The sequence below is a fragment of the Gastrolobium bilobum genome, unplaced genomic scaffold (assembly GCF_033153095.1).
Source record: "Gastrolobium bilobum isolate Gb01-03AN ecotype WA unplaced genomic scaffold, APGP_CSIRO_Gbil_v1 utg1738, whole genome shotgun sequence".
In the NCBI taxonomy this organism is placed as follows: domain Eukaryota; kingdom Viridiplantae; phylum Streptophyta; class Magnoliopsida; order Fabales; family Fabaceae; genus Gastrolobium; species Gastrolobium bilobum.
The window spans coordinates 150397-170747 of record NW_026898452.1 but is presented as its reverse complement, the minus strand read 5'-3'; the positions used below and the strand labels follow the sequence as shown (position 1 = coordinate 170747).

At 34.8% G+C, this 20351-nt stretch overlaps 1 long non-coding RNA gene across 1 annotated transcript; it reads left to right on the top strand.

The window, feature by feature from the left end:
- The first annotated feature begins 18422 nt into the window (after positions 1–18422).
- Positions 18423–19871, top strand: LOC133316469 (uncharacterized). Its single transcript, XR_009752205.1, has 3 exons — positions 18423–18527; positions 19083–19150; positions 19581–19871. It is a non-coding gene; the product is annotated as an uncharacterized LOC133316469 (long non-coding RNA).
- The last annotated feature ends 480 nt before the right edge of the window (positions 19872–20351 follow it).

The following is a 20351-nucleotide window of genomic DNA, read 5'->3' as shown; positions in this document are numbered from 1 at the left end:
ATATTGCCAGGACAATCATGAGTCTAATGAATGTCCTTTGATGCCTTCAGATTCATCTCAACAAATGCAAGTGAATGACATTTGGTACGATCAGAGACCTCCACCACAAAATATTCCGAGGAATCAGAATTTTCCTTCTGGGAACAATAATTTTAAGAGGAGAGTGCAAGGAACTGGTCTTGATTACTAATCAAATAACTACTTGTAGCCTCCACCAATCCAACCCAAGGAACCTTCTGATTTGGATAGGTTAGTTGGACAAATGGCTCAACACTCTAGTGCTTTCATGGAGGAGACAAGGGCCAATACCAAGAACACACAGGCTTCTATCAGAAATTTAGAGAATCAAATTGGCCAACTGGAAAAACAAATGGCTGATAGAACTCCAGATACCTTCCCTGGTAACACAGTTACCAATCCGAAGGAAGATTGTATGGCCATCACAATTAGAAGCGGTAAAGTACTTCCATCTCCTGAAGTTGAAAAGAAGCTAGATACTGCAGGTGAGACCGGAAAAGAAAAAGAAATTGAAAAACCTGCTGAAGTGGAGAAGCCAGTTGAAAAGAAGAAATTTGAGCTGAGTCCTGAATATGTGAGAGCCATGGCACCTTATCCTGAAAGATTCAAGAAGGATGCTCAGAAGCAACAGTATGGAAAATTTCTTGATATCTTCAAGAAGTTGCATATAAATATCCCTTTTGCTGAAGCCTTGGCTAGCATGCCAAATTATGCCAAGTTCATGAAGGATTTGTTGTCAACGAAGCACAAGTTGCAAAAGTGCCAAACTATAGCACTTACTGAGGAGTGCAATGCCATCATTACAAGGAAATTTCCTCCTAAGCTTCGTGATCCTGGGAGTTTCAATATTCCTATTGAAATTGGGAACACTAAAATTGGCAGAGCATTATGCGATCTTGGGGCTAGCATTAATTTGATGCCCTTTTCTGTCTGTAAATCCTTGGTGATCACCGAATTGAAGCCTACTTTGGCATCTCTTCAACTTGCTGATAAGTCTTTAAGGAAGCCTAGTGGTATTATTGAAGATGTTCTTGTTAAAGTGGACAAGTTCATCTTCCCTACTGATTTTGTGGTGTTGGACATGGAAGGGGGAACTGAGATGCCTCTTTTGCTGGGTAGACCTTTCTAAGCTACATCCCGTGCATTGATTGATGTTGAAAACGGGAAGCTCGAGCTAAGAATGAATGATGAGACCGTTACTAGTAACGTCTTTGATTCTATAAAACATTCTTCTCACAAAGACGATTGTTTTAGTCTTGAAGTCTTAAAGGAAGAAAAAAATGTAGCGGTTGAGGTTCTTGAAAAAGCAGATGATTACAAAGAAGATGGTACCTTAAAAGTGGAATTGAAAGAGCTTCCTCAAACTCTAAAAGATATCTTCTTGGGTAATAAGGAGGCGGTAATTGAAGCACTGAAGGAACAGGAGACTGACTTGGAAGATAAAGATCTCTCTTTCCGTACCCACAAAATTCTCAATGAAGATGATGACAAACCTGGGAGGAAACACCAAGGGAGGCGTCATCCTATACAGTACTGAAAAAGGAGGTGGTCAAACTTTTTGACACTGGTTGGACGATGTGTGCGGATCACCGACAAATGAAGGCCTAAAAAAGAAGAGTCTTTGACAAGAGACACCGAGACTCTATTTCTCAGAAAAATCAATGCTTCAAAGAGTTCTTAGAAAAGGGATTAGTAGCACTGTTCAAGAATCACAGAGAAATCAAAATCAAAATTAAAAATCCAATCTTAAAAATCAAAATTAATTGATAAAAGATACGCCAATCCCCGGCAACGGCGCCAAAAACTTGATGCTTCCCGGCAAGTATACCGATCGAACAAGTAATATAATAGTAAGTAAAGTTCATCTCCACAGGGATTGTGATCGTTTATCAATTAATATTCCTTTCAAGAATGGAAGAGTTCAAAAGGGTTTGTTTGTGACAAATAATCGATTTGAGTAAAATTAAAAGTAAATATTTGTTTTTGTATTTTTATATTGAAGAATAAAAATAAAAATAAGAATGAATTGATTTGTAAAAATGAGAAAAACATTGTAGCTAGGATACACTCACAATATGATCCCCACTCTTTACTCTGGATTGATTTACAATATTCATTTATAAAATTAATCGGATAAATTATTATCTAAAAAATATTAATAGTTAACCCTCAATTCCTTATAAGGTTAACCCTTTAAACCCAATTGGAATCCCAATTTCTTGCAATGTTCCTCATGGTATTAAGCAATGAACTCAATAATTTAGGTATCCACAATTCAATACACATCTATTCCTACTATGCATACGAACCATTATCCTACCCCCTTTCAGGATGAAAATCTCAATATTCTTATCTATGGTTCTAACCCTCAAACTATCCTCAACTATCAGATTGATCAATTCTAATAAAGAGAATATAAATACGCACAGGAGAGATATAAAGACAATTTATATAAACGAGTAAAAGTAAATCAATCTGTCGTAACAAGGGTTCACATAGGGTTTGTGACCCTAACTACAATAAAAATAAACTAGCCAACCATAATCATGGCTAAAAATCCAATATTCAATAAAAACATAAAATTAAAAGAGAAGATGAACTATAGAGTTTGTAATTGTACTGTTATACATCCGTGTAGAGTCGCGTCAACAGGCTTTTTATAATTTGTAATTTTTACTCCTTTACCTGTATAAACACAACCAATAGGTGAAAGATATTATTGACAAAGAAAGAATCAATATAATTAGGAAATATGTATTTAATATGCTCTTTTATGACTCACAAATCCAAGCAAAATACATGAACTATAGAGTTTGAGATCTTTGAGATGCAAGAGGTTAAATTTATATTTGACATGCAAAAGAGGTTTATACATATTGTTACATCTTTAGATGCTTCAAACGTAATTCATTCTGATGAAGTTCTTGTGAACAAGATCTTAAGATGCGGAACAAAGGAATGATATGCTAAGTCTACGACTAAATATGAGGTCAAAGAATTATTTACTGTCTATTGCTATTATGTTTGGTATACTGCACGAACATAAGCTTGAGGGAAAGAGAACAATTGACCGTGACCAAACAGAACGAAATAGAAAAAGCCTACCAGTCAAAGCTTTTTTGTCCAAGGACAAAGAAAGTGACGCACCCGATACCAACTCAAGTGAGGATCATGAAATAGCTCTTTTGTTAAAAGATTCAACATGTTCTTTAACAAGATAAATTAAATTAGAAAACATAGTGGCGCTCCCAAGTCCAAAAAGGCTAATGACTCTTCCAATAATAATTCCAAAGCATGCTAGGGTTCTAACCCTCAAACTATCTTCAACTATCAGATTGATCAATTCTAATAAAGAGAATATAAATACGCACAGGATAGAGATAAAGACAGTTTATATAAACGAGTAAAAGTAAACCAATCTATCGTAATAAGGGTTCACATAGGGTTTGTGACCCTAACTACAATAAAAATAAACTAGCCAACCATAATCATGGCTAAAAATCCAATATTCAATAAAAATATAAAATTAAAAGAGAAGATGAAGAAGAACTTGATCTGCAGAATCCTCTCCGAGCACCTCCGTCGTCTCACTTCAATAGAATAGGTTTGGATCCCTAATTCTGTCATAAGGATCCTATTTATAATTCTCTTTTTCTTATTCCAAAAATACTCTTCAGAAAACACAGTACTCCTTTCCCGCAAAGTGGCGCCAATTGGCGCCATAGTGGCGCTACTTGGCGCAAGCCCCTGACACTTTTTTTTCTCCAAAAGTTGGCGCTACGTTGCTTCATTTTGGCGCCACTTGGCTCCATTTTGGCGCCAAGTGGCGCCATGCTACTGCCTCTCTTTAATTTTTCAAGAAAATGTGGCGCCAGGTAGCATGGAAGTGCCGCCAAGTTGCTTCAATATGGCGCCAAATGGCGCCCCTTGCAATGCTCCAGTGCAGAGTTCGTAAACTGGCGCGGGTTTGCGCCAGTTTGGTGCCGGTCCGCGCCATGTTTCTGTCCATTGTACTGTGATACATCCGTGTAGAGTCGCGTCAACAGACTTTTTATAATTTGTAATTTTCACTCCTTTACCTGTATAAACACAACCAATAGGTGAGAAATATTATTGACAGAGAAAGAATCAATATAATTAGCAAATATGTATTTATATGCTCTTTTATGACTCAATTCTTATCAATTTTAACTTGAAAAACAACACTTGCCAGAGGCACATCAATTTGTTAACTTCATTACTTCCTTCATGTGTGGTTTGTAAAGGGACCCATATTTGTTTTGCAGTTTTATATGAAGCTATTCGATAATACTCATCCTTGCCAAATATTGCGAAATCGGCAAGTATACCGTTCGTTCCAAGTAATAAAGTGATAAGTAGAGTATCATTCCCACGAGGATTAATACACGAAGTACTAGTTTAACTATTCCCTTAAGTTGGAAAATAAAATTTGGATTGGTTTGTGAAAGTGATTGATTATTTGAATTTTAAAAACAGAAATTTAAAAACAATAATATTTAAAAGCATGCAAGAATTATCAAGAACGTCAAGAAAGTATGAGTTATGAAAAATTATAAAAAGATTGTAGCCAGGATGCACTTCACCTCCGATCCTTCCTTATATTCCTATATTGTACTTTATAATTAACTAATTGGTTTGCTCAGACAATTCTCTATTTTCCTATAAAATAGTTGAACCCTAATGTCTTAGTGATTTCAACCCTTTAACCCAATCAGAATCCTAGTGTCCTAGTAATCCCTCTTGAATTAAGCATTAAGCAAAATAATTAAAAGTCTGCAATCTATGTAAGCCTATGTCTACGTGATGCACAAATTGTTATTCTACTCTTGTCCAGACTAAAACCTCAATATGTCTATTGTGAGTCCTAACCCTCAAATCCTTATAATAATTGTGAGTCCTAACCCTCAAAGTCTTATTACAAATTACTAAAACCTTAAATGGGCTGGGCTGGGCTGGGCTTTGGCCATCCTGGCCCAAACCTACGTCAAAAAAATTCAGCCTATCTGGCCTACTGGCCTATTAAAGGCTTTATTTGTAGGCCAAGCCCGACCCATTTTCAAAAATAAGAAAGCCTGACATGGCCTACAGGCCTTGTAGGCCTCCCACTATATATACTAAGCAAAAAAAATAATTGTATAGAGCAAAGAAAATTTCATTCATGCATGCACTAGTACTTCTCATAAGAAAAAAATGACAAACAAGAAAGAGTCAACATAATACCTCAACTCTAGAATGTATATCTTAGAGGAATAGAGTCAAAGAAATGGAAAAAATAAGAAAAATACAATTACTGGATGCTGAAATAAAGTCTACAAGAGAATGTCATTCATCTAAAAATCTTTAAACCACCATTAAGACAAGGGAAAGAAGAGTATTATCGAAAGATCTTCATCAATAACATCATAATCCAGCAAGGTACCCATTGCTCCATGGTATTAAGCTGCAACAGCATGTAAAATTTGGAGACATTAGACAAGTTTTCCTTTCATAAAATAAAATAGCACAAAAAGTAAGAGATATTGGTATTTGGTACTTAGTGTCTTTGCCACATAAAATAAATATTATTTTATTATTTTATTTTAATAAATTAAATAGGCCTGTCTACAAGGCTGTAGGCCGGGCTTGACAAAATTGGCCTATGGCCTATTTATTAAAAAAACTTTTTTATAAGTCTAAGCCTACTCTACTTTTCTGAAAGGCCGGGCCTGGGCTGGGCTCAATGTAGGCCGGACCGTAGGCTGGGCTGGGCCAGCCTGGCCCATTTACACCCCTATGTAGAATAAAACAAACTAACTAATTAAATTATAAAAACAATATAGAAAATATAATGATTCACATCGGTTACGTGATCCCAACTACAAAAACAAATTAGCCAGACATATTCATGTCTGCCTTAAACAAATTAAAATAAAAATTGTTCATGAAAGAAAAAGAAGAAGAAGAAGAAGAAGATAGAAGATCAATGTTCTTCGGTCTTCAAGTTCTCTGGAATCCTGATCTCCAGCGTGAGTCTCCTCCTCTGAATATTGTTGCCTCTGTCGAATTGTGTTTTGAGTTTCCAAGAGATGCCTTTTTATAGGGATGAAAACTATATCTTTTAATTTTCATCTTATCTTCAATGGAATCTTCACTAGAATCTCTAATCATATCTTTAATCCAATCCTTCAAATCTTCCTCTTTTTATTTAATGGAAAGCTTTTCTTAACAATATTCAACGAAGATGTGATAAGATCTCGAATGATTCAGAAATCCAAAGCAATCTACTTGATCTCTCCAATTTATCTCTTGATTGAGCAGAAATTTACTGAAAAATAAAAGAAATCTTATGAGAATATCATTGAGAATAAAATAACAATTTAATTATAATTCTCATAACTTTTAATTACTTTTAAATCAATTTCATGCTCATAGTGACCCTTATTACATAGTAAATTAAAGACTCATCAAACAATTCCCAGATTTAGACATTGTTGTCCTCAGCAATAAACTAGAATAAACACTACGAAGCAGGAATGTAACCTTGTGAGAAGAGACACATAAAATTCATGCATAACATTGCATCAACACATACAATTTAGAGCAGAAGCTTATGAGAATACTATGCTAAGCATGAATGATTTTCAGTGTTGTGAATTTCAAACAAGACTTTTCAGTTTCTAAAAGAAAATTAGAATCTAACTTGAATATTCCTCACTAAGATAAAATTTACACTCATCACTCAAGTGTTTGGGGGTATAATCACTCAATCCATCAGTGTAATAGTACTACCGTAGGCTTGATCTTATTCTCAAGTTTCTAAAGATGAGAAACTTATATGACATGGAAAAATTGATCCAAAGGTCTTTTTGGGGTTGTAACTTGGCCTGATTTAGGGTTAGGAATATTTGGAAGGTAGCTAATTTTATTGTGTGAGATTGAAACACATTTAATTTAATTCAAGGCTCAGTCAACTCTCATACAATGATTCCACTATTTTTCTTCCTTTCAATTCATGATTTTTTTTCCTTCTTCACCACCTTTTTCTTTCTTCCTGTTAATAATTTATAGCATAAATTTTCTTTCACAATTTCTTTCACAATTTCTTTCTTTTCCTTTGCACATCATCTTCTTAGACATATTTCTTTTTTCTTTGAGGTACTCTTTTTCTTTTAACCACTTAACTTTCAATAAAGAACTTCACCTTAAATTTTCTTTGATCAGTATTTCAATCTCATTTAAGGTTGAGTCAATAGGAATATAAGCTAAGTAATTTATGAGAAATTGAACAAAAATCAGTCAAAGGCTCAAAAGGGCTAGCAATGGAAAAAATTCTTTTCAAGTGGGCTATTTGGCCAAGTGGTTAACAAGAACAAAAATGCCTTTATCATTTCAACTCATAGATGCATCACAGAGAAACATATCAAGTTCTAGAGTACCACTACATTGAGGTCTCTCCAAAAAAATTAACTGCTTATGCTCAAACCTCACAGACTGTGGTGTCAAGCTAGAATCTAATTCCTAATTTTTAAATCAAAGCTTTATCTAAAAATTCGCAAAAAAATCACACAAACGAGCAGTCATATTCTCTAGATAATATTCAATGCAATGTCATGACAGAAAAAAATTATTTTGAATTCTCACAGTTTCACTTGTGCCTCATAGAGTTTATTCACATTTATTAACCAATTCAGCTCATGCTATTTGGAAAAGCATTCAGAGACACCAGTACCAGTAGAACAGAAAACTAATAAAATAAATAAATAAATAAAATAAAATTCTTTTTTTTCAAAGGTTTGAGATATCTCTGCTGAATTTGAAATTCTTGCTGAGCATGTATATTCCTCCGTGTGTATTCCTCAGTCCAAGCATAATATGCAACCAATTCGCAGATTTAAAATATTGTTGTCCCCAGCAATAATACAAAACCAATAATTTCTGCAAACTAAGAACACACACATAGATCAAAACAAGATATTGATAATAGGAGAATATTAACAGGAAATATCAAATAAGAGTATTTATCTGCATGTAGTACTAAAAGAGAAAAAATAAATAAAAAAATAAATAAAAAATAAAAAATAAAAAATATTTATTTTTTTTGTTAGAAAAAAAAAGTTGAAAAACTTTTTGGGTTGCCTCCCAATTAGCGCTTATTTAACGTCATGAGCTTGATATTGACAGATGATCAAGGAGGCTTGTAGCAAAGAACCAAAGCTGGCTTTTTTTCCTTGGTCATAGTCATCTTTTTGGATTTCTTTATCTTAACCTTGGGTTTACTTTTGGTTCTTAATAGATGAGGATTCTCGAGCTTTGTTCTTCCATCTCCCTTATCTTCAAAAAATTGTGCTTGTACATCTGAGGGAAAGATTGTAAGTGATGAAGAATTAATTGTAAAATCAAGAATACTTACCTGGTCTCCATCCACCTTGATCATCGCCCCATCTTTTAGCTCATCTACCACTACATCTGTGGTGGGCAAGAATGGTTCTTCAAGAAGGTGAGCAAAAGTAGGATCCACATCCATATCAATGATTGCAAAATTTTCTCTGTACCCAAATTTGCTTGCCTTCACCGGTACATTTTCAGCAATACTAACCAACACTTGAATTAAGCGATCAGGAAATTGTATAGTCATCTTCGCGAATCTTATATGCTTTATTCCCATTTTCTCTAATAAGGTCATTGGCACTTGACTCGCATTAGTTTCAATATCACATAAGGTTTGCTCAACATGTATGTCTATCATGGGGCCAGAGGTGTTAGTGTTGCTTTTGCTGCATGCCTTAATTGAATTCACAAGATTAGCTTCCTCGCATTCTTCTACATTTGAAGATCTCATCTCTAGCTCCTTATAATCTGTATCTTCTTCAGTTTTATACTCCTCCAATTCAAGTGTTTCATCATAAGAATGTAGGAGGGTAATTGCCATTGGAGAGGGGGTCTCTTCCCTATATATTATATCTTCTTGCTCTTCTCTTACTTCAAAATATTCTTCAACTTTGGATTCTTCTTCTGTAGTAGATTCCTCCTCGGTTTCGAATTCTTTAGTAGCTAATGTCATATCCTGATCCTTCAAGTATGAATTTCCCTCAACGTCATGAATGAGTTGTTTGAGAAGAGGTACAACATTTTCTACATAATTCTCTTGAGCTAGAATGGATGACTTCTCCTCAGCTTCTTGCTCAACTATTGGCTGATCCTTGAGTGCTTGGTATTCGTCGTAAACCACTCTCTCGATCAGCGCAAGAACTTGTTCAAAACTCCTAATGTAAAGTGGTATTCCATCTGCTAAATCTAATTTTGTTCTTGAAAGTGGGCACATACTGCTGTCTAAAATGCGAACAAATTCCCAATCATAAATCTGAATTCTATGTCCTTCCATGTGGTGATGCTTCGTCGAGGTTGAGACTTCAACCACGTTTTAGCTCGACCTTTCAGAAAAAGGGAAACAAATGGACCTTAATGGAGTCTCCAGTAACTCCGTCTATCCTTATGCCACTGTAGAAATTCAATAATTTATCTATTAGATCGTGAGGATCCTCTGAGTATTCACCCCCAAAAAGTTTTGCATTTTCAAAGTTGAGCAATTCATCCTCCAAATCTAATGGAATTTCAAATTCAACCATGATGGTAATAGTACATCATATAGAGCAATTTTTTTTATAAAAAAAAAAAACCAAAATACGTAAAAATAATAAAAAATAAATAAATAAAAATGAGATAAAAATAAAAAATAAAAAATTTAAAAAATAAAAAATGTAAACTAATATAAAATAAAAAAAATGAAATTTTTTTAAAAAAACCGAAATAAAAAATAAAATAAAATAATAAAATAATAAAAAATGAGATAAAAATTAGAAATTAATTTTTTTTTAAAAATAAAAAGTAAAAAATATATAATTAAAATAAAAAATAAAAATTAAAAATTAAAAAAGTCCAATCTTAAAGATCGAAAGTTAAATTTAATATTGGCGTAATTAATCCCCGGCAACGGCGCCAAAATCTTATTGCGAAATCGGCAAGTATACCGTTCGTTCCAAGTAATAAAGTGATAAATAGAGTATCGTTCTCACGAGGATTAATGCACCAAGTACTAGTTTAACTATTCACCTTAAGTTCGAAAATAAAATTTGGATTGGTTTGTGAAAGTGATTGATTATTAGAATTTTAAAAACTGAAATTTAAAAACAATAATATTTAAAAGCCTGCAAGAATTATCAAGAACGTCAAGAAAGTATGAATTAACTAATTGTCTATATTGTAGCCAGGATGCACTTCACCTCCGATCATTCCTTATATTCCTATATTGTATTTTATAATTAACTAATTGGTTTGCTGAGACAATTTATTATTTCCCTATAAAATAGTTGAACCCTAATGTCTTAGTGATTTCAACCCTTTAACCCAATCAGAATACTAGTGTCCTAGTAATCCCTCTTGAATTAAGCATTAAGCAAATGAATTAAAAGTCTGCAATCTATGTAAGCATATGTCTACGTCATGCACAAATTGTTATTCTATTATTGTCCAGACTAAAACCCCAATATGTCTATTGTGAGTTCTAACCCTCAAAGCCTTATAATTTAGAGTGATCAGTTCTAAACAGGATATGAAAAAATTAACACAGGTAGAATAAAACAAACTAACTAATTAAATTATAAAAACAATATAGAAAATATAATGATTCACATCGGTTCCGTGATCCCAACTACAAAAACAAATTAGCAGACATATTCATGTCTGACTTAAACAAATTAAAATAAAAATTGTTCATGAAAGAAAAAGGAAAGAAGAAGAAGAAGAAGAAAGAAGATCAATGTTCTTCGGTCTTCAAGTTCTCTGGAATCCTGATCTCCAGCGTGAGTCTCCTCCTCTGAATATTGTTGCCTCTGTCGAATTGTGTTTTGAGTTTCCAAGAGATGCCTTTTTATAGAGATGAAAACTATATCTTTTAATTTTCTTCATATCTTCAGTGGAATCTTCACTGGAATCTCTAATCATATCTTTAATCCAATCCTTCAAATCTTCCCCTTTTTATTTAATGGAAAGCTTTTCTTAACAATATTCAACGAAGATGTGATAAGATCTTGAATGATTCACAAATCCAAAGCAATTTACTTGATCTCTCCAATTTATCTCTTGATTGAGCTGAAATTTACTGAAAAATAAAAGAAATCTTATGAGAATATCATTGAGAATAAAATAAAAATTTAATTATAATTCTCATAACTTTTAATTACTTTCATGCTCATATTGACCCTTAATACATAGTAAATTAAAGACTCATCACCAAATGCATTAATTATAAGTTTTTTTTCCTCATGAGTTCCATTAATTAGCATACTCTAATTCTTCTTTACTCTTAAGAACTTTGTTACCCTTGGCATCCAATGTAGTAGGTGTTCAGGTCCTTCTACTACACTTTTCCAAACTATAAGGTCAATAAATTCCATTAATACTATCATTATTAACATTCAATTAAGAGTAATCAACTACAATATTGAAGTAAGTTAGCCGACAAGTTGATCTGCCTTCAAGAGGTAGATCTTGATGTAGGGAAGTAATGCAAGATCTTTAGATCTATTGCTTAATAAATGACTCGCTTATATATGAACTTTTGGATTTTAGGAACCCTTACTTAGAGTTCTACGAAGAACCACAATACCAAATGGATGTTTTAGCAATCTATCACATAAAATAAGTTTACACTACGAGAAAAATGGCTTATAGCCACAGTGATTTAGCCACGCGTATAAAAATCTTAAAAGAAAAAATCAAACTTATTAGCTGACGAGGGCATGCAGCATCCCAATCTCCACATCACAAAGCCCAAAGCCCATTTATATGTGATCCTAAACTATTCTATCCTCAAAAGTCACTTTCTTTCTCTTCGGGAACTACCACAGCACACTTCTCTCTGCAAATGGAATCACCTCCATTAGCTTTCTCTGAAACTCGAATGCTTAAGAAGCATTTGCACTTTATATAACTTTGCATTGTTCAGGTAAGCGTGCACGCTATCTGTCTATCTATTTGTTTGTCTTGATGTGCGTTGATTGATTGATTGAATTGAGGTGTTTGAATCGGAGAGTAAGATTTGATGAAGCACTTGATTGTTGCATTTTTTTTCTATTTTTTTAAATTTTGGTAATGATCTTGCTTTATTTTTTGTCTTTGATTTGAATGAATTTTGAATGAGATTGAGTAGTTTCTTACATAAAAGACTTAAGGGAAACCAAAAATGAAAGCAAGATAATGAAAAGTTCATTGGAACTAATTTGGTACATTTGTTGATTGAAATAGAGAAAAGAACTTGTGGAGTTGCAATAGACATTTCGGTTCTTAATTTTTTAATATCATTCTTAATTTAAATTAATTTACCTTCAATAGTTGAATTTATGTTCTTATTTTGAAATGCTTGCTAAGTGTTTGACGAAAATTTTGGATGGGTTCAATGATTTGTTTGCGTATTTAGCATGGTATAGATTATTTTCGTCAAATACTTGGTAGTTATTTTTATTTCAATAATGTCATGACTTGGTCATTACATTAGTCATTACATTAACATTTGAATTGAACTAATAAATACTTGCTTTATCTTTTCTGCATATATCAAATAACTAGGCAAAGTGTTTTGCAGCCCCATCAGAATTCTCTTATACTACACGCATTTATGGATCTCTTCTATTCCTTTGTGCGGGTTAACCTTTTCACAAAGAAGGCAAGTTAACTTTCCCTCTTATTTTCTTCACTTTTTTTTAATTATTACAAAACAATTCTTTTATGGTTGAATTCATTTTTTATTTCTATTTTTTTTTGAACTATATGAGTGTTAAATTTCCAAACCAATGCTTTCATAGCAGATGCTGTAACAGCCCGTTGTACACCGGTATTGTTAATATTAATATGATATTAAGCGCAGTTATAATCACAACAATTCATTTATATAAATGCGAATAAACTTTTTTCGATTAGTACGCGAGCATTTAAAACAATAAAACGCGTAATAATTAAAAGTTGTGACTATAACTGTTAACTCTTGCAGAATATTTATTTTAACTATTTTTACATTACACTTTACTCAATACAAGTTACTAAGGGGTTCCCATAAACCCACTTAGCCAATTACTAAACTGTACGTTTTTACCCTTTCGAACATGGTTCACTCATTAATTTTCTGCGAACACACCGCTCACAACCAGACCTTCTTCCCAGATTATATTTTTGTCTTACTTAATTCCCTTTTCAACAAGCTATCACACGCTCAATTCGGAGCTCAGTTGCTCCGGTTATCGCCGTTTGAAGTTGGATAAGCAAAACAGCCAACCAACCCCAAAACAGCTCAAAACCTCTCTCACTCTCTGAATTACGTCACTGAATCCACTAATCCAATTGCCCTCAAATTTTTTAAACCATAAACTAGACACCTCAATCTTCTATTTGATATATCATACGCTTAATTTGATTGAGAAACGAAGCGAGAATTAATTTCCCAAAACTGGTCCAGAACTGCCACATGTGCAGTAGGCACATGAGCAGTCTGCGTTCCTCCATTTTTTTTCAGGTCGAAGACCAACCCAGATTTTTCCCAAATTTTGACACAAAGTAGAGGACATCTCAACCTTCAAAATGGCGTATGGCACGTCCCTATCGAACCTCTATAGAGGGAGATACGCTCTCCCGAAGTTCGCCTAAATTCTGCCAATTCTACCAAAAATTCGCTAGAGTTTCATTTGTTTTTCCAATAATCCCCAAATTGTACAAGCTCACTAATGCCTCAAAGGTACCTAATAATCCAATAATAATACAGTAATAATCCAATGGGTGGCACACACAAGGACCAACAACGCCTTGGGGCACTTACAACCCAATCCAATTTATATTTATTACACCAATAGCTTACTTTAAAATCCATACATAGTTTCAATCACTAATTCCAATTTCATGCATATTTCATCATACAAGTACTCATAACCTAAAATAGGCCTAAAGCCTTTCCATCATATCATGTCATGCATTAAGTACAATTACAATATTTGCTTTACAATTTACAACTTCAAACTTAAACTTTAACTTACAATCTTCCAATATTACAACTTAAATACAAATTACAACATAAACTGAATAACATAAAGTACTAGACTTAGGCAAAATGACATGAACAAATATGCTAATGAAACTCATCCTACATACATATGAGATGTTCATGCCCTAAGTCTAGCCTAGGCCACATGGCCAACAAAATGCAAAATACTAAGCACTCCACTGCTCACTCTGCGGGCCTTTTGCCCGCTGCTCCAGCTCCACTGCTACCTCCTGAAATAAATGCCCCGAGACGGGGTGAGATATACGAATATATCTCAGTAACCAGAGGTTCTGGAGAAAACTCCGCCTAATGGTTCACTTCGATGCATATAAGTAATATAAAACAACCACTTTCAAAACGGGATATAGCAAGATATTTAGAGAAACTGAAGAATATCGGGATACAAAATACGACGAAGCGGGATGGTAGCTACCAATACCACGCAACGTCCTCGGCATATATAAGCCTACGGGTATCATCCAAGGTGTGTTCCAAGAACCACAACCATGATGCCCCAACCAACCATAACACCCAAGACATTCCTAGTGTGCTTATATCCGGATCACACACCACGACCCTAGGTCAACTGGAACTCCCTCTCGGAGACCTATCCAGTGGAAGTCCGAAACTGCCTGAAGGCTAAAACTGTCTACTGGCCAGATATTCAGTACATAAGTACCCACTGTTATAATGCATGCATGCTCATGTTGTTCTACACTACTCATATACACTTCCTACCGTTGCCATCAACTGGCAAGGTGGAACAAAAAAGGGGAACAAGCCCCAGTACCAAGAGGTTACCTTAAATAGTTTTCTCACTAGCTCCGTAGCAGCTTATCCCTCAACTTGGTACACAGCAGAATGCCTACACAGAGGACATTCCCAATCACTCACAATTCAAACAATACATGCTAATTTACAAATATACATGCATTGAACCAATTACTTACCTCAATTCACTTGGTCCAGGAACAAGGGCAACTCACTGATTCAAGGTTCGGAATTCAAGTCGACGTACGGCAACCTATACAATCACGTACAACCATCAGTACGTGTCAAATAACGTCAAAACGCAAAAATCACAAAATCCTCCCCATCCTCCCTTGATGGTTCGACCATTCAAGTGTTAATTTGAGATTTATTTTTCTAAATTTTCTTTCTCATTTTATTACCCATCCTTAGGTTGCCATAAGGCCAATTCAAGTGTCGTTTTTACGTTTTACGTCTTTTACTCATCGTTTTGCGTAATAATTCACTCTAGGTTCATTTAGGTCCCTAACACAAGTTATTATTTTTCCATTGATTCTAACACTTTCCAACCACCACACAACTCATGTAAGTACCATATAACTACACAAATCATCATCCAAATCATTTTTCGACATCAATTCACTCATTTTTCCTCAAAGGGTCGAATTGTGTCCTATGACACTCCAAGGAGTTTTCAATCAATTTCAACCATTCCACACCTTCTATCATCCTATTTTATCATCATACGATCATACAACAACTCATTAATCAATCCTAACACATTTCCAAAAATCCAAGTCATGACAATCCTCAAAATTTCTAAGTTATAAATTCATATTTTTTACCAATAAATTTCATCGCATTTCTAGCTCTAACACATCATTCTAACACATTATCATCTAATACACATTTTCCAATTGAGCTCTCTAACATCACAACTCATAAAATCAAGCTTTAGGGTTCAATAATCCAATCTCATTAATCAAACAACCAATAGGTGTAGAAACTTACTCAAAAGCTAGGCAATGGGCTCCTCCTACACATACTCTACCATTGGAGCACTTGGAAGCTCCAAGAACATCAAATTTCTCCTCCAAGTCACGGCTGAAAATGGGCAGGATCCCCTCCCACACACGGTTTCAAGGCTCAAGAGTGGTACCAATGGGTTTAGAAGGTTCTCCCCAACAAATTTTAACACAAGAATCAAGTGCTTTGGTGGAGAAATGGCCAAGTTAGGTCCAAAGGAAATTTTGCACAATGAATTTGGGGGGGGGGGGGGGGAGGGCTGACGGCTCGGGTTTGGGAGGGGAGAAGGAGATGGAGAGATGATGAATAGTGAAATGATGATGTGTTTAAGTGAATTTTAAGTGGGGTGGGTCCCGCGCCACCTCACGCGATTTAAAACGCGTCTAAACTTTCACTAAACGTCCGAAATTTCAAAACCTATTTAGAAATTTTAATTTTTAACATTAACTATTCTCCTTTAATTATACTTAATCAGATGAATCCGGAGTTTTCCGGTCGTTCGGAGAAAACACTGTTTTAAGTTGTTGCGCGCGCGATTGACACGTTTCCCCAAACTGACTTAATTCCATCAAATATTATCAGAAATCATATTTCCTAGTTCTATAGACCATTTACAACTCATATTTGAAACCTAGAGCTCAAAACTCAATCGGCACGTTTTACGATGCAATCATACCGCATTATTTTTACCCACGAAAAATACTATTCACTGATTTTTCTGAAACTTGCCTATCCACTCAATTTTTCGTTCTGAATCCATTTCCAGGGTTGTTATTTTTATCTGTGACCTTCTACTCAATTTTTATCTTCCTAGGGTTGCGTGTTGGCTAATTACCGTTTTGCCCTTTCTTTGTATTTTGGCCTAATCTTTAGGATTTTCACTGAATCTTCACGTAATTACTCACTTAATAGTTTAAACACTTAATTTAAAATTGTGAGGTGTTATAGATGCCAAGGAAGATGTTACTACAGACCTATAACCTTCTGCATGCAATGTCAAGAAATGAACGGGATTGTGATTATTATCATCGGTAGGATATTTTCATAAGTTTTCTTAAATTATCGTCAGTTTCTACTAAACAATAACAGGTAGATATGTATGTGTACACATACATACAGACATACCTTGTTGTATAATAAAAGTTTTAATAAAAATTTTATTATTAAGAGAGTTGCATAAAAGGTGTCTTAAACAAATGCTAAGGGGTGCATATGCAATTATGCATACATGACTTATGGCTTATGGCCTATGTTACTGGAGAGGGGAGGGATAGATGGGAGATTCTAATATACTCTAAGAGTATTCATCCCATACTGGTCACACTGTGACATGGCAGAGCTGTTAAACTTGAGTATCAGAGCATATAAGAATTGCATGGTATAGAGAGCAAGTTAGGTGTTTGAAAATTTTCAGAAACTAGTCTGCTATAAACATGTACTACCTGCACCTAATATTGGGCCAACATAATGTATTTTAACCTTTTGTACACTGTCCTTGTTGGATAGCTGACTCAATTGACATTCTTGAATAGACATTTGACTGCAGTCTCAAATTCGTTTAAGTCCTTGATGGATAGAAAGTAGGTAGACAACAATTTCTTCACATAATTATGATTAAGAGGAGGAAAATATAGTATTGGAAGGTTCTTCAAGTATCAAAATTTAGTATATGACGGATGAATACAAAATTGTAGGGGTTATTTATACTTATGTTAATTATATATTCCTAAGCACAGCCCAAAATACAACTCCTATCTATACTCAAGCCGTTATTGTAAGAACCTGCACCGTTAATTAAAGAAGTTAATTAATTAATTATGTGAAATTAGGAAATAATTCCATAATTGACCCTAATAATTATTATGAGGCTTAAATAAATATGGTAAGTGATTTATAATGCTGAAAGTCGCTTTTCTGACGAAAAGTGCAGATACCGGTTCTGCTACTCGGTATAAATGCGTACCGATGAAGTATCCCAGAAAATTATAATAAGTGCATGAATATTCCTAGAATATTATATAGGACTTATACAACAAGTTTCAAGTTAAAATAATTAGAACTGGTGCCAAAACTGATACTGGCTATGGAAAAGCGCTTACAGGAAAGGTGCTGCGAAAAATAAAATAAAAATATGATAAATCTTAGAAAAATGAGTAGGTTCAGATTCCAAAGTTTGGGATTAAAATGCTAAGCATATCATTTAGCGCTAATACAGTGCGATTAAACTTAAGTTGCCTATATAAGGCCTTGGCTCATGATCTTAGGTCATTTGTGTTTCCCCCTACGTGAGTTTTTGCTGAAGTTCAGTTAGCCACCTTGCCACCACCTCTTCCCCACCTCTTGTGAGCCAAGTTGTCACCTTTCTTCACGAAATCTTCTTCCAAACACTTGGTGTGAGTGAGAGTCTTCATTGGGAGTGAGTTGTGACCTTGTGTTCTGAGTTGTGTTGCTGTCTTGGGAGGGTTTTGGGGCTGAGTTCCTTTGTTTGGGTTGTGGAGGCCATTTTCTTGGTGGTTGGTACTCCAAGAAGCAATCTTTATGAAGAAAAGATCTTGCTTGCTTGGTATTTTCGTGCCTTTGTGAAGTCAGAACTGTAGAGGCAGTGTGGTGAGCTCCAAGAGCCTTGGTTACTCTGTTTTGAGCTTGGGTGAGTGTCACCAACCATGACCATGTGTTTTCTTAGTTAAAAATGGAATCTTGATGCATGTAACAAGTTAAAGATCATAACTTAAGGTTGGGTAAGCTTAAACACACCTAGAAATGCATGTGTTAGGTTTTGTAATCGGTAAAAATGGATCCTTGGGAAAGATATCTCGCGAAAATGCAGAATCTGTGTTCTGTCGCGAAATATCCAGATATTGGGTTGGAAATATCCGGATATTGATATCCGGATATGGATATCTGGATATGGGGTTCTGAATATCCGGATATTGATATCCAGATATTCCCCCGACGAATATCCAGATATTCTGGGTTTTCGAAGAACAGTAGCTTACTGTTCATGAAGAACAGTGCTATGGGTTTGTGGACCCTAGTTTGTGGAAGTTGAACTTCTGTAATAATTATCTAAGTCAGAATCTAAGTGATTAAGGGCTTTTGGCTTTGTGAGAAGCCTAAAGACATAAAACGTAAAGGAAAGACGTTGTCTTTATATTGTACGCTTGTAGAATTGAATATTGATATGTTAACTGGTCCATAACAGATTGTGATTTTGCTGTGTTTGGGCTTTAAGCTTGTGTGGACTCTTGGATTGGATAGTTAGCTTAAGAGGTAAGCTTTCGTGTCCTCGGTTTAGCCATTGTGTGATTCCATCATACCCCATGGGGGAATGGTTTATATTCATGTTGTGTTACATGCTTTGATATTTGAAATGCTTTTGAGCTGATATGTGCAATGGCTTATGATATGTATGTGGTGTTCACCCGATGGGATGTGATCCTAAGGGTAGGTACGACAGGGCGCGTACTGTGTGGGTAATAGACGTATTCCTGCATTTCTCTGGCCAGTAGAATAGTATTGACACACATGACATGATTATCTGCTGCATTGCACTTATTTGGAAATGATATTGTTAAACTGCTTTTAGAACTTATATTGCACATGTAAGTGAGCTTGGGGTGGAAGATCCTTGAGGACCCCTTGTCTTACTGAGATTTCTTGTTTAGAGATCTCACCCCACGTTTGGGGGCGCTTATTTCAGGTTCAGGTAACTTGGGGGCTGATGCCTCTGGCGGCAGGACGCCGGAGCTTAGTTGATTATATTTATGTTGTATGCTGACCTGACTGGATTTGGATGCTGTTTATGTTTTCTGCCATTAGTATAATATTTGAGTTGAGACTTCTGTTGGACTTGTGCCTTATTTGGGTGAGCATGGGGTTTGTCCATGCCGCTTTTATGTTAGTACTTTTAGTTTGAGTTGTATAAAATATCAGGGTTTGTCCGTCTACGTGTTGTAGTTCTGTGACTAGAGACATATTGATGTTAGTAATTTAATGAGGTATTTCTTTTAGCTGTTTAATTGCAATTTACATACAGGCGATATTTTGAAAATGATTAAGTAAGCAAGTTGGTAATGAATAATGACGTCATAATTGAAAGGAAAAAGATATTCCACATTTTTAATTAAGCGCCGCTTAATACGATGATATGATAACACTACCGGATATATACAGGGTGTTACAGTTATAGAATAAAATTTCACGTGCTAGTCATGTAAGCATTTTCCTTGAACAAAGTGATACCAAAATGGGTGGAGTGATGAGATTGTTGGGGAGTTGAAGTTTGAGGGATTAAGTTGGCTAAATTAACTCCTAAGGGATGAAATTGATGAAGGATGATAAAAAATAGATTTTATGCTGGCTTTACTATGAAATTCTTTTATGGTATATATTTTTTCGTCTAACCTTTGTCTCCTTTTTTTATTTTTTAGCAAATAATTGTTCATTACTTCAGTGCTTATATGTTTCTTTC